Source organism: Salvelinus fontinalis, chromosome 1, assembly GCF_029448725.1.
Source record: "Salvelinus fontinalis isolate EN_2023a chromosome 1, ASM2944872v1, whole genome shotgun sequence".
Classification (NCBI taxonomy): Eukaryota; Metazoa; Chordata; class Actinopteri; order Salmoniformes; family Salmonidae; genus Salvelinus; species Salvelinus fontinalis.
The window spans coordinates 58,772,882-58,789,034 of NC_074665.1; the positions used below are offsets into that span (position 1 = coordinate 58,772,882).

At 41.6% G+C, this 16,153-nt stretch overlaps 1 protein-coding gene across 1 annotated transcript in view; it reads right to left on the bottom strand.

Moving 5' to 3' along the window:
- Positions 1-15,400, bottom strand: part of LOC129858541 (spectrin beta chain, non-erythrocytic 1-like) — a 123,134-nt gene extending 107,734 nt beyond the window's left edge. Inside the window, exon 1 of the mRNA XM_055927863.1 lies at positions 15,240-15,400. The gene's annotated coding sequence lies outside the window, so the exon portion shown is untranslated. The remainder of the gene's footprint in view (positions 1-15,239) is intronic.
- Between the last annotated feature and the right edge of the window lie 753 nt (positions 15,401-16,153).

Below are 16,153 nucleotides of genomic sequence, written 5' to 3' on the forward strand. Positions count from 1 at the left end.
TTTACAGATGGCTCGATTCACAGCACAGACGCGTCAACTGTGAACAATACATTTCACAAGGTTGTGCAGCATAACCTGAATTAAATTCATTGCTTCTCATGGGCTTGGACTGAAAAAGGTTCATTAAATAAAACTATAATTTGGGAGAAAATAAGGCCCAAGAGAAATAAGACTGATGACCCAAAGCATCTCTCCTTTGGTACAGTCCTTCAGTCCAGAAGAGGAATGACAAAACACTGGGCAGAAACGCAGCGCCGAAGTCAGAATGGCAACTATGAACAACAATAGCGATAGCATGATGTCAATGATATAAAAAGTAGTAAAAAACATAGAAATACTGTTTGTACAGCTTAAACTACTGGTGTTTAGCTTCTTATGGCTGCAGGGGCAGTATTGAGTAGCTTGGATGAAAGGTGCACAGAGGTGCCCAGAGTAAACGGCCTGCTCCTCAGTCATAGTTGCCAATATATGCATATTATTATTAGTATTGGATAGAAAACACTCTGAAGTTTCTAAAACTGTTTGAATTATGTCTGTGAGTATAACAGAACTCATATGGCAGGCAAAAACCTGAGAAGTTCTACTTCCTGTTTGGATTTTTTCTGAGGCTGGTAGATTTTCAACCAAGCTCCCATTGAAATTACAGCGAGATATGGATTAGTTTTCACTTCCTACGGCTTCCACTAGATGTCAACAGTCAATAGAACTTTGTCTGATGACTCTACTGTGAAGGGGGGCCGAAGGAGACAGGAATGAGTCTCACTGCCATGAGGTGACCATGCTTTGACCATGCGCGTTCACGTGAGAGGCAGCTCCGTTCCATCACTCATCTGAAGTCAATGTAATTCTCCGGTTGGAACGTTATTCAAGATGTATGTTAACAACATTCTAAAGATTATTTCAATACATCGTTTGACATGTTTCTACTGACTGTTACGGAACTTTTGGACATTACGTCACGTTTTAGTGAACGCGCTTTGTGACTTTGGAATTGTTTACCAAACGCGCTAACCAAAGTAGCTAATTGGACATAAATAACGGACATTATCGAACAAATCAAGCATTTATTGTAGACCTGGGATTCCTGGGAGTGCATTCTGGTGAAGATCATCAAAGGTAAGGGAATATTTATCATGTCATTTCTGGTTTCTGTTGACTCCAACATGGCGGCCAATTTGACTCTTGTTCTGAGCTCCGTCTCAGATTATTGCATGATTTGCTTTTTCCGTAAAGTTTTTTTGAAATCTGACACAGCGAAATCTGACACATTAAGGAGAGGTATATCTATAATTCCATGTGTATAACTTGTATTATCATCTACATTTATGATGAGTATTTCTGTTGAAACGATGTGGCTATGCACTATCACTGGATGTTTTTGGAACTAGTGAATGTAACGCGCCAATGTAAACTCAGATTTTTTTTATATAAATATGAACTTTATCAAACAAAACATGCATGTATTGTGTAACATGAAGTCCTATGAGTGTCATCTGATGAAAATCATCAAAGGTTAGTGATTGATTTTAGCTATATTTCTGCTTTTTGTGACTGCTATCTTTCGCTGGAAAAATGGCTGTGCTTATTGTGGTTTGGTGTGACCTAACATAATCGTTTGTAGTGCTTTCGCTGAAAAGCATATTTGAAATCGGACACTTTGGTGGGATTAACAACAAGATGACCTTTAAAATGGTATAAGAAACATGTATGTCTGAGGAATTTTAATTATGAGATTTCTGTTGTTTTGAATTTGGCGCCCTGCACTTTCACTGGCTGTTGTTATATCATCCCGTTACCGGGATTGCAGCCATAAGAAGTTTTAATAACAAACAAGAAGCCAAATCAAACTGTAACAGAGAGTGTTGACAAATTGACAAATTGGTCACCACTGCCTTGTGGAGGAATTTGGGAAAGGGTTGAAGGGAATGCTGGGAGATTTGGCATCACCTTTGACCTTTTTAAACGTGTTGGCTGGAGTTTTACTGTTCTCTATTGCCAGGGAAGGAGAGTTGTGACCGGTCGAGTGGGACTCTGGCAAATAGTATATATTCAGTGATAGGGAGAGGCAGAATTATGCAGTAATGAAAACCATACATCAACTAATCTCAAATGAACAAGACATCCAGACAGTTCAGCCCATACAGACCCAGAGGACTGGAGCCCTGCCCAGCATTTTATGGCAAATATGTCACCATGGAAACCTCATAAGCACTTTGGCTGTTCTTGGGGACTAGCCAAGCCCGCCATACACAACTCCCAAAGTGGGGCGGACATTTTGTGGTTAATGGGAGTAAGGGCCAGTGATGGGACGTTTAAATGGAGTATTTAGGATGGGCGGTCTTGTTTTGAATATCCTCTTTTTTTCCAGCTTAACGTTGTAGCTTAGCCACACGCACACAGCAAGAGGACGTCCACAATGTAAATAAACAGTGAACCCTCCTCAGCAAAATACACTTCACACATAAATCCGGTCTCTGATAGCACACGGAAGGGCTCAGCGCATTGCATAATGGGCTGCTGAATGTTCATGTGGAAAGTGAAAACACATTTACAGGAAGCTCCTAATGATCATCTGAATTGTGTTTGGGATCTTGGCTGCTTCATCTGGCTCCACTGAGGCGGAACAGTGCACCACGCTGAACGGGAGCTTTGCTGAGAGACCGGTTGGGACAAGAGCAAGGGAAAGGACTCCTGGGAGCATTATCTGGGGAGAGAAATAATGTTGTGTTGAAGCTGCAAGTCTGTCTAAACTCGTTGTAAACCACAAACTGTCAGCAATTCTATCCATAACAATTAAAAATACAGTTATTAATGCTACTTTAACGACAGTCACTGAAATAACACTCATTGTCTTGCATGGAAAAGGGATTCTTCAAATTTCTCACCACTTTAGTCAGGAAGTGAAGGGTGCAAATTTCCATTCCTCTGAGATGGGCGGGAAGCACTTGAAACAAATGTGGTCAAGAGGACCTGTCAGAGCTCAAGATCTCTTAACTCCCTCCCCACCTAAATGAGGAAAGGTAACGTGGCTAACTTCATCCAATGCAAGCTGATATGGATGCATCAAGACATCCTAAACATAAGTCAATATATAGCAGGACAACCCAGCCAACAATTAACTACATGCAGGCTTGCAAGTCAAGGTTGACAAATGTTCACATATGGAATCACAGGTAGAGAGAGTGTCTCCCCTTTCATCTTTTGGTTTCTTATGAGCAGTCATAACACTTACCCACTGTCTCCATAAACCACAAGTCCTACTTTTTGGGAAAAGAAATATTTATCTACAGTGCTTAACTTCACCTGACTTTGACCGGCCACTGGGAGGCCATATTTTGGATTAGACCTCAGGTTTTAATAAAACTCGCACGCTGCATCTATCTAGCAGTTCTCTCTGTCTTGATTACATTTTATTGGCTTTTGAAGCTTATCTCAGACATTTGCACTTCAGACAGCACAAGTTGTTCATCTCAGACCAGGGTGGGACAGTATTGGTGCACAGCCAAGGAAAGGGGAGGAAGAACAAGATCCCATGATTGATTACCTGCTTAGTGTGGCTTCCAAAAAGTTCAGCAACTCTCATCACTTATCCTTTACTAAAATCTATACTCCTAACCCATTTGTAGCATCCCTGAGACTCTACACAAGCTATTTGTAGCCATCTATTAGTAATATATTTATTCTGTGTTCAAATCTAGGCTGTTACTGGTCAGCAGGTATCTGAATACTGCAAGGCACCGATGATTTTATTCATATTTGTTTATACAGTAAGGCATTCCAATGATTATATAAAACTGATGGAAAATGGGCTCAAGAAAAAAAAATGTTCTTCCCATAAATCAATCATGTTGAATTGAGTCACTTTATAAAATCAGAAATTATCGAAGGTGCTTAGTATATAAGGACTGAATATACAAAACATTAACAACACCTGCTCTTTCCATGACATAGACTGACCTAGTGAATCCAGGTGAAGCTATGATCCCTTATTGATGTCCCTTGTTAAATCCACTTCAATCAGTGTAGATGAAGGGGAGGAAACAGGTTATAGAAGGATTATTAAGCCTTGAGACAATTGAGACATGGATTGTGTATGTGTGCCATTTACAGGACAAAATATTTAAGTGTCTTTGAGCGGGGTATGGTAGTAGGTGCCAAGAACTGCAATTGGGTTTTTCCCACTCAACAGTTTGCCGTGTGGATCAAGAATGGTCCATCACCCAAAGGACATCCAGCCAACTTGACACAACTGTGGGAAGCATTGGAGTCCATGCCCCGACTAATTGAGGCTGTTCTGAGGGCAAATGGGGGGGGGGGGTTCCTAATGTTTGGTATGCTCAGGGTATAAAGTACACTTTTGGCAGCACCAGTGGGAGCCAACACATTCCAAAATTCCTCCAATCCCCTGCCATATCTGTTATATATCCACAATGGATTTACACAGGCTTTCTGCAGCACGTCTCCCATTATATTACCACCTTCCGCAGCTACGTACAGAGCAGAGAACAGGAATAAAACTCCCCTGAACTCCACCCTCCCTACAGTATGTGCTGTAACTCCTCCATAAATCTAGGAGGGTCATAGCTGAGCACTGAGTAGGTGCACGCACATACTCCAGCATCCTCAGTTTGTTCCATCAGTGAAGCCCTAGGCAGATCGACCGTCGGCATGCAAAGCTCTGGACAGATTGGAGAGCCTCCAATGAATCCATCACATCTCACCTTTCATGACTCCCAGGGCATCTTGGACCATACTGCTGCCCCCCCCCCCCCCCCCCAGTGCATTGTGGGATGTCATATTTCTCTATTTAGATTATATACGTGAGTCTCTGGGCATGCTCACATCGCTCAGTTATTAGAGCAGAGCTGCACGGGAACTCAGCTGGGTTATCGGGTTGTCAGTATCCAGCATCACAGTGGAAACCAAGACCATGAAACGGGTAGTCCTTGGGAATCCCCAGTTCTCGTTACTCTCAGCTCTGATGTCAATCTCCTGCTGTGACATTATTGGCAGGTCAGCCAATCAAACAATCCCCCCTATCTCCTGGGCAATCCAATTCTGGGTGGCCACTGTGAGCCATGTGACTGAATGATGTGTACAAGGACACTCTCTGAGGGTTTTGCCAGTGGCCCCCAGTTTTTTCCCAACATGCCAAGTGTATCTTTGGGAAAAGAATACTCCAAGGGAAAATCTCCTCAATACTCCCTCTGCACAGCTCATCCCCCAACCCCCCAAATCCCACAGAGCCCCCAGCCTTTGTAAAAAAAAATTTTTACAAACACAATCATCCACAAACACAGGCACATTGGAAAAACAAGCACACAGATCTCAAACAAGCACACAGATCTCTGCATCTCTGGATGCAGCACTGTAGTACGATATTACAGTACAATATTATTTCGGAAAAGCTTCTGCCATTATGCTGGTCAACATATGCAGTTATTGCAAGGATCTCTAGCCCTAAGGCTGTAGAGGAGACAGGGCTTTACAGGATCCAGACAGCCTGTGTGTTGAGGCCATCAGCTGCTTTGTCATTATAACAGTATATTATTGACAATGGCGAGGCCCAACAAGTACTTGGCCGATCCTGTGATCCTAAGGGTGAGACTGGCACAACTTCAAAGCTCACAACGACAAGTACACATATCACACACACACAGACACACTACAGGGGGACTAGGCTCTGAGGGGAACAGGTCAATTAGAGCAAATCTCAGCATGACTCCTTGATAGTAAACAGTTTTTCTAACCCCTGAAAGACAAAGGTTAACTCACAATGCTTCAAACCACAGCTAGGGACAGATAGTAGCGAAAGGTTGAACTGACCCAAGATTACTTCATTAACAGCCAAAAAGACAGGGACATTCACATACTGTTACTGTGAATAAAGGAGAGGAAAAGGCAGATAAAAAGGGAAAGGAACAACCCCAGTCCAGCTGCAGCAGAGTTTAAGACCCTCGCCTTATCCCAGGGGGACGTCTAATCGCTCATTTCCGTAGAGTCATTCTGGGGCTCCGCCTGTACAGCTAATATCCAAAACAACCTCCAGAAAGCTCCTCTATCTACAGTGCAAGAAAAAGTATGTGAACCCTTTGGAAATACCTGGATTTCTGAATAAATTGGTCATCAAATTTGATCTGTTCTTTATCTATGTCACAACAATAGACAAACACAGTCTGCTTAACTTCTTATGGCTGCAGGGGCAGTATTGAGTAGCTTGGATGAAAGGTGCACAGAGGTGCCCATAGTAAACTGACTGCTCCTCAGTCCCAGTTGCTAATATATGCATATTATTACTCGTATTGGATAGAAAACACATTTTTTTTAACTGTTTGAATTATGTCTGTGAGTATAACAGAACTCATATGGCAGGCAAAAACCTGAGAAGTTCCACTTCCTGTTTGGATTTTTTTCTGAGGTGGCAGATTTTCAACCAAGCTCTCATTGAAATAACAGTGAGATATTGATGAGTTGTCACTTCCTACGGCTTCCACTAGATGTCAACAGTCAATAGAACTTTGTCTGATGACTTTAATGTGAAGGGGGGCCGAAGGAGACAGGAATTAGTCACCACTGCCACGAGCTGACCATGCTTTCACCATGCGCGTTCACATGAGGAGGACCTCCGTTCCACCGCTCATCTGAAGTCAATCTAATTCTCCGGTTGGAAAGTTATTCAAGATGTATGTTAACAACATTCTAAAGATTGATTCAGTACATCGTTTGACATGTTTCTACTGACTGTTACGGAACTTTTGGACATTTCGTCACGTTATAGTGGACGCGCTTTGTGACTTTGGAATTGTTTACCAAAACGCGCTAACCAAAGTAGCTATTTGGACATAAATAACGGACATTATCGAACAAATCAAGCATTTATTGTGGACCTGGGATTCCTAGGACTGCATTCTGATGAAGTTCATCAAAGGTAAGGAAACACTAATCATGTATTTTCTGGTTTCTGTTGACTCCAAAATGGCGGCTAATTTTATTATATTTCTGAGCGCCGTCTCAGATTATTGCATGGGTTGCTTTTTTCGTAAAGTTTTTTTGAAATCTGACACAGCGGTTGCATTAAGGAGAGGTATATCTATAATTCCATGTGTATAACTTGTATTATCATCTACATTTATGATGAGTATTTCTGTTGAAACGATGTGGCTATGCAAAATCACTTGATGTTTTTGGAACTAGCGAATGTAACGCGCCAATGTAAACTCAGATTTTTTTATATAAATATGAACTTTATCAAACAAAACATGCATGTATTTTGTAACATGAAGTCCTATGAGTGTCATCTGATGAAGATCATCAAAGGTTAGTGATTGATTTTAGCTATATTTCTGCTTTTTGTGACTGCTATCTTTCGCTGGAATTTTTTTGGGCGCCCTGCACTTTCACTGGCTGTTGTCATATCGATGCCAGGAAAGGGATGCAGCCATAAGAAGTTAAACTAAAAACACACAAACAACTATACATTTTGTTTGTGGTCTTTATTGAACACACCGTGTAAACATTCACAGTGCAGTGTGGAAAAAGTATGTGAACCCTTGGATTTAATAAATGGTTGACCCTCCTTTGGCAGCAATAACCTCAACCAAATGTTTTCTGTAGTTGTGGATCAGACCTGCACAACGGTCAGGAGGAATTTTGGACCATTCTTCTTTACAAAACTGTTTCAGTTCAGCAGTATTCTTGGGATGTCTGGTGTGAACTGCTCTCTTGAGGTCGTTCCACAGCATCTCAATCGGGTTGAGGTCAGGACTCTGACTGGGCCACTCCAGAAGGCGTATTTTCTTCTGTTGAAGCAATTCTGTTGTTGATTTACTTCTGTGTTTTGGGTCATTGTCCTGTTACATCACCCAACTTCTGTTGAGCTTCAATTGGCGGACAGATAGCCTAACATTCTCCTGCAAAATGTCTTGATAAACTTCGGGAATTAATTTTTCCATCGATGGCAAAGTCCAGGCCCTAAGGCAGTAAAGCAGCCTCAAACCATGATGCTCCCTCCACCATACTTTACAGTTGTGATGAGGTTTTGATGTTGGTGTGCTGTACCTTTTTTTCTCCATACAAGTTGTTGTGTGTTCGTTCAAAACAACTCAACTGTAGGTTCATCTGTACACAGAATATTTTGTCAGTAGCGCTGTGGAACATCCAGGTGCACTTTTGCAAACTTCAGACGTGCAGCAATGTTTCTTTTGGACAGCAGTGGCTTCTTCTGTGGTGTCCTCCCATGAACACCATTCTTGTTTAGTGTTTTACGTATCGTAGACTCGTCAACAGAGATGTTAGCATGTTCCAGAGATTTCTGTAAGTCTTTAGCTGACACTCTAGGATTCTTCTTAACGTCATTGAGCATTCTGCGCTGTGCTCTTGCAGTCATCTTTGCAGGACGGCCACTCCTAGGGAGAGTAGCAACAGTGCTGAACTTTCTCCATTTATAAACAATTTGTTTTACTGTGGACTGATGCACACTAAGGCTTTTAGAGATACTTTTGTAACCCTTTCCAGCTTTATGCAAGTCAACAATTCTTAATCTTAGGTCTTCTGAGATCTCTTTTGATTGAGACATGGTTCACATCAGGCAATGCTTCTTGTGAATAGCAAACTCAGATTTTGTGAGTGTTTTTTATAGGGCAGGGTAGCTCTAACCAACATCTCCAATCTCGTCTCATTGATTGGACTCCAGGTTAGCTGACTCCTGACTCCAATTAGCTTTTAGAGAAGTCATTAGCCTAGGGGTTCACATACTTTTTCCAACTTACACTGTGAATGTTTAAATTATGTATTCAATATAGACAAGAAAATACAGTTTAATCACACTGTGTCTGTCTATTGTTGTGACTTAGATGAAGGTCAGATCAAAATTGATAACCAATTTATGCAGAAATCCAGGTAATTCCAAAGAGTTCACATACTTTTTCTTGCCGCTGTAAAAGAGGTACTGAGCAAACACTGGGTTTCACACTGACTTTACCATTAACTCTTTCATGTCACCCTCTCTCAAAGCCTCTGAACTCAAAGCAGAGGGGTTTGGACTCTGTTTAAATGTAACTGTGTCGAAACATCTCATGAGCTCAAAAATGAAAAAATAACAAATGTATATTGGTGCTTTATTTTAATTTCCTTATGTTGACATTATGTGGGGGTGTTTGCAGAATGATTCTTTAGAGAAAGAACAGATTATCAAAGAGTTTATGTCTCCTTGGCTAGCGTTTTACTCCCACTCTATACCATTATCCCAGAGCTGCTACATGTGGGAGTTTGTAGGGTTTCAGCTAATGTTGTATGTAACAGACACGCCTTTGGCCACATGAAAATCAAATTAAAGTAATCCCAGTGAAGGTTATGTCGCATCTCTCTCTCTCCCTCTCTAAGCAAATAGTTTCCCATCAGCAAAAGGCAAAAGCCTGAAGGTTAATGCAAAACATTCACAACAAATAGGGCTGCACAATTAAAGATGCATTCTCAAACCGTTATATCATTTCTGCCAGTAGTTTTGAAAGTGGGGCTCACGAGCCAAAACAGCTACCCATTTTTTTGTGTACTACATCATCCATTTTGTGTGGTATGTTACAAATCGAATTTGTGCAATATGTTATGAATTTTTTTGTGCTTAAGATCCCAGAGTGAGTGTTTAATGAAATTCATATACAAATCACAGCATTGACATGTGCAATATCGATATGGCATGCATTATTTTGAAACGCCACTCAGCCGTCGGTTTTTATAGTTTCCTCTGTCGCTTCTCTCCTCTGACCAGACACACCAAGCCTTGCCCCCTGTCTCTCAAGCAGCGCAGTTCCTCCTCCTTGCTGTAAGATTCAACAGAATGATGCTGTATTTCACCTTGCTTCTTAATATAAGGGCTGGATTCAATCAGTATCGCCAAAGTTCAGTGTTGTAGCGCGCTTTAAATTTAAAAGGTCATTTTCAATTGAGCCGACATATGCAGTGTTTGCCGTGAATGCAGTCTCTGCTAACACAGGAACATTGCCTTTAAATGTCAATCTGGCTACAAGACGCGGAACGTCGGGGATACGGATTGAATCCTAGGCCTAGGGCCATGCACACATAGGTCCTTGGGTGTGCACACAAAATGTATTCACACAAACTGCCTGGGTCCATAAGTGAATACATATGACTGTGATGTTTTACATTCAGACCCAAACCCATTGAAAAACGGTAGCTGTTTTTAATTGAGCAGTAAAACTAATTTGCCCCAGCACCAAGCTCCTGTCCAGCCACTGTTAACCCCCCCCCCCCCCCCCCCCATCCTGTCAAACATCACACATTCCACAGCCCAGGCCTCTCTACACACTACCACGACCCACTAAGACACCACCACATTCCAGAATGCCCACTACAACACCATTATCTTCATTCAACTCCCTTCTGATTCCATACAACCCATAAATCACACACACACACACACACACACACACACACACACACACACACACACACACACACACACACACACACACACACACACACACACACACACACACACACACACACTTCAACAGTAACAGTGATGCTGCATAATCTTCCAACAGGTTGTTTAGAATAGATGACACCCAGGGCACAGCTGTAGTAAAGTCAGAGAACACAGACTGGCCCAAGCTGAGGTCATCCCTGGACCTCTCATAACTCTCTGTGACTAGAACTTGAGGCAAAGCAAGATCAGCACTGGACATGTTTTACATGCCTGTAAACAGAAAGAGGAAAATCTCTTCTCTTGTGTGATTAAAAGGTGGTGGCGGTCTGGGAATTAAACTACATAAATGGATGCCAAAGAGCCTGATGTAAAGGACAGGAGATGAAAGGGAGGTAAAAGGTACAGAGGAAAAGAACATTGAGAACGCTTTCAACCATTCATTTCGATCTCTCCATTTATACAAACAAGTCCACAAGAGGCGAGAGAGAGAGAGAGAGCCTCCATCGAATTAACAAAAAGGGCAGAAAAAGAGAGAGAAAAGGTGGGGGCGATGCTGAATACCTTCCCGGCTGAAACAGAGTGGTCTATATTTAGCCAGGACTGTGCTGCTGGGCAAACGCACTAGTTCTCTGTCGCACTATTCCATTTCTTATCTGCTGGCAGCTTTCCAGCACATGCCTCCTTTCCCCTCCCCAATGGGGCTCGAACCCACTTACAGAATTGTGGATGAAGAGCCAGAGAGGATCCCACGAGGCAAGGTCATGCCAGCCTCCACAGCCATTCTCACCCAGAGGAGAGCACTCAGCCTGGGCTGCACAGCACAGCTGACCAGGGGTCCCATAGATGGAGAGGCTAGAGTGAGGCTATACAAGTCTGTCCAAACCCACTAATGGGGAAACCAAACCCAAACTCACAGGGAAATTCTGTGTTGGATTGACTTTAAAGGAGATATGTGAAGATGTACAGTGCATTCGGAAAGTATTCAGACCCCTTGACTTTTTCCACATTTTGTTACATTACAGCCTTATTCTAAAATAGATTTTCCTCATCAATCAACACACAATACCGCATAATGACAAAGAAAAAAATAGGTTTAGAAATTTTTGTTTTTGTTGAAGCACCTTTGGCAGCAATTACAGCCCAGTCTTCTTGGGTATGACGCTACAAGCCTGGCAAACCTGTATTTGGAGAATTTCTCCCATTCCTCTCTGCAGATCCTCTCAAGCTCTGTTAGGTTGGATGGGGAGTGTCGCTGCACAGCTGTTTTCAGGTCTCTCCAGAGATGTTCGATTGGGTTCAAGTGTTGATCCACTCCTCTTCAATGGCCGTGCAAAGTTGCTGGATATTGGCGGGAACTGGAACACGCTGTCATACACGTTGATCTAGAGCATCCAAAACATGCTCAATGGGTTACATGTCTGGTGAGTACGCAGGCCACAGAAAAACTGGGACATTTTCAGCCTCCAGGAATTGTGTACAGATCCTTGCGACATGGAGCCGTGTATTATCATGCTGAAACATGGCGGCGGATGAATAGCATGACAATGGGCCTCAAGATCTCGTCATGGTGTCTCTGTGCATTCAAATTGCCATTGATAAAATAAAATTGTGTTCACTGTCCGAAGCTCATGCCTGCCCATACCATAACCCCACTGCCACCATGGGGCACTCAGTTCACAAAGTTGAACTGAGCAAACCAGCAAACTGCTCGCTCACACAACGCCATACATGTGCTCTGCGGTTGTGAGGCCAGTTGGACGTACTGCCAAATTCTCTAAAACAACATTGGAGATGGATTATGGTAGAGAATTTCACATTAAATGTTCTGGCAACAGCTCTAGTGGACAATCGTGCAGTCAGCACGCCAATTGCACATTTCCTCAAAACTTGAGACATCAGTGCCATTGTGTTGTGTGACAAAACTGCACATTTTAGAGTGGCCTTTTTTGTCCCCAGCACAAGGTGCACCTGTGTAATTATTATGTTGTTTAATCAGCTTCTTGAAATGCCACATCTGTAAGGTGGATGGATTATCTTGGCAAAGGAGAACTGCTCACTAAAAGGGATGTAAACAAAATTGTGCACAACATTTGAGAGAAATACGCTTTTTATGTGTATGGAACATGTCAGGGATCTTTTATTTCAGCTCATGAAACATGGGACCAACAATGTTGTTGATCCATCCTCAGTTTCCTCCTAGCACAGCCATTCAACTCTGTAACTGTTTTAAAGTCACCATTGGCTTCATGGTGAAATCCCTGAGCGGTTTCCTTCCTCTCTGGCAACTGAGTTAGGAAGGATGCATGTATCTTTGTAGTGACTGGGCGTATTGATACACCATACAAAGTGTATTTAATAACTTCACCATGCTCAAAGGGATATTCTATGTGTGCTTTTTTTTGTACCCACCTACCGATATGTGCCCTTCTATGCAAGGAATTGGAAAACCTCCCTGGTGTTTGTGGTTGAATATGTGTTTGAAATTCACTGCTCGACTGAGGGAACAGATAATTGTATGTGTGGGGTACAGAGATGGGGTAGTCATTCAAAAATCATGTTAAATACAATGTATTAAATACGACGTATATTGTGACTTGTTAAGCAAATGTTTACTCATGAACTTGTTTAGCCTTGCCATAACAAAGGGGTTGAATACTTATTGACTCAAGTCATTTCAGCTTTTCATTTTTTATTTATTTGTCAAATATATTTTAAAAAACATTTCAACTTTGACATTATGGGGTATTGTGTGTAGGTCAGTGACAAAAATCTAAATGTAATCAATTTTAAATTCCGGCACAACACAACAAAACACAGCAAAATATGGAAAAAGTCAAGGGGTGTGAATACTTTCTGAAGGCACTATAGATAGTAGGTTACACTGCATAATAAAACAATCCCTAGTAAGCTAGTCTTTTATTTGGCAATAATAAACTGGTTTTATGCACAACAACTTTCTATCCAAGCTGGGAGTAATGCAGGTTTAGGTAGGCTATACAGGACAGTTGTATATATATTTTTTAAATCTATTGGTTGCTGATTAGTATGCTGTTGTATCAAAAATACATTTTACAATCTGCAATGTTTGAATTTCCAGGTTTAATTATGAAAAAGTAATTACATTATTGCCACCAGACAGCAGTCTAAAACGCAGCCTTGAGGCACTATAGCTTTGTGAAATGTTAGGCTTAACATGAGAAAATAATCACCCAATAGGCCTACCAATAAACATTTATCCATTAGCTAAAGCAAAGCTATAGGGTACATGCCCTGGCACCACAGAAAGCACATCATCGATTTCATAGGCAGTCGGATAGATATGTCGCAATTTCAGCACCATGGACAGTGATCAGTAGTCCATACTTTGAGTGCCTGTCAGGCTGATGGATTACATTTTATAAAAAAAAATTGGCAGGGGGTTCCGAAGTCCAAAGAAACTGCATTAGCCAGTGTCTGCACTAAATACTGTTGCAACACATACTGATCTGGTTTATATGTAGAAAACAAGAGAAGATGGAGGCAAAGACAGCGAGAGATAAATGGAGAGATACAGTCTTTGATCATTCTAATCACAGTCATACTCATACTAGAGCACAGCGAACCATAAACTATCACCAAGGGTTCACAAGGGTTCACAAGTAGGCCAACGGCCTATGATGCTAGCCGTCCTAACAACTGAGCAGAGACCTATTGACGTGTAGCCTATCCGCATTACTCTTTCCTCTTGGATGGCTTCATGGAGCAGTATCCCATACTCTAAATGGGTATAACGGGTTTGTGAAATGGTGTGTTAAATATTAATATTCAATAGCAAGAGGCCCGCTTACTCCCAATGGTGATGCTGCAGCAGAGCAATGATTTAAGACCGAACTGCATCACGACAGTCAGTGCAACCCGGGCGAGCAAAGCCCATGGATGTCTCATAATCACAAGGCGTTCGTAACCAATTAAAATGCCTCAAAGCCCACTTCGCTCAATATAGAGACAACCCCGTTTGGCACCAAACTGTGAAGATGTGAGGCAAATGGGGGATTTTGCCACCAAATGGTCGTTTTAGCAGTTCGGGTGTGATTTAAATTGTGCCAATGACATGAAGTCGCTGAATGTTTTTAACTCGACACAACATCAAAGGGTAGCCTCGAGCCACATGTAGCGGAGAGCACTGATTAAGATGTGACATATGTCTACAGTGATGAATACGTATCGCCTATAATATCTTATACATAATGGTTTGAAGTTATCAATATATAATTACATCTAGGCGCCAATTCAATATCATTACGCACAGTTAATATAATACATTCTATGATTTTGTTTTGAATGTCACAATTTCAGTTTGGTTTGAAATCAGCGTTGCGATCTGTCTACATACAGGGCGACTACGCCTGCGTCTCTTCAAAAGGCAGTAGTCTCCTGTGTGTATACCGTTATCTATACACACTTAACCCTCCATATTAACATGGCGCACTTCTGTGACTGCAAAGTGGCTAACTGATTCATAGAAGCTCTGAATGGCCTTTTCAAAAACACTATGTTGCACAAATACAATAGAAATCTGATATCGTTCCAAGCAAAAACAACTTATACAGGGTAAATAGAAGAACAGGAACCAACTTTAACGTATGATTGCATCCCTAGCAACCTTGATATAAAAAAAATCTGTCCCGTTTCCATATTTTTGCAACTGATGCTAGATACAATGAAACAATTCTTCGCACGCTAATCTGCGCATAGTTTAGATTAACGAGAAGAGCACCAACCCAATAGCCTATCTCAATAAAACAATCAAACTTACCAATCAACAAATTCGCAATGAACTTCACCGCGGAGAAGCCTGCAAACAGCACGAAGCCTGAGACTGGACGACCAAAACGTAGAATCCTGATGGAAGAATCCTCTCCACCTCCTTTGCTGCAACAGCACTGCCAACTGCAGCACAATCTCAACAATGGGCGGAGATTTCGCCCGCAAGGTCTCATTCACACCAAGTGGGTTCTACGCAGCGCTACTTCGTCAACATCTCTCCACAGGCGTGATTTAGGGTATTTAATTGACCTGTTTGAAAATAAAAGTAGGATTTACTGCGGTCTATATCGCTATGCTGCCACTGAAATTCAACCCTGCCCTTATGTTCGAAAAGGCTATATGCCACACGAGTTATGCTCAATTTCAGTGGGGGTTAAAGTAGACAATTGTCATACTTGAGTAAAAGTAATGATAGTGTAACTTAAAAGAAAATGACTAAAGTAAAAGTCACCCAGTAAAATACTACTTGAGTAAAAGTCTAAAAGTGTTTGGTTTTAAATATACTTTTGTATCAAAAGTAAATGTAATTACTAAAATATACTTAACTATCAAAAGTAAAAGTATAAATCATTTCACACCTATTTTAAGCAAACCAAACGGCACCATTGTTTGTTTTGTAATCTACAGATAGCCAGGGGCACACTCCAACACTCAGACATAATTTACAAACGAAGCATGTGTGTTTAGTGATTCTGCCAGATCAGAGGCAGTAGGGATGACCAGGGATGTTCTCTTGATAAGTGCATGAATTGGACCATTTTCCTGTCTCACTAAGCATTCAAAATGTAACCAGTACTTTTGGCTGTCAGGGAAATTGTATGGAGTAAAAAGTACACTCAGACAAAAGAGTGCTATCTAGAACCTAGAAGGATTTTTCAGCTGTCCCCTTAGGAGAACCATTTG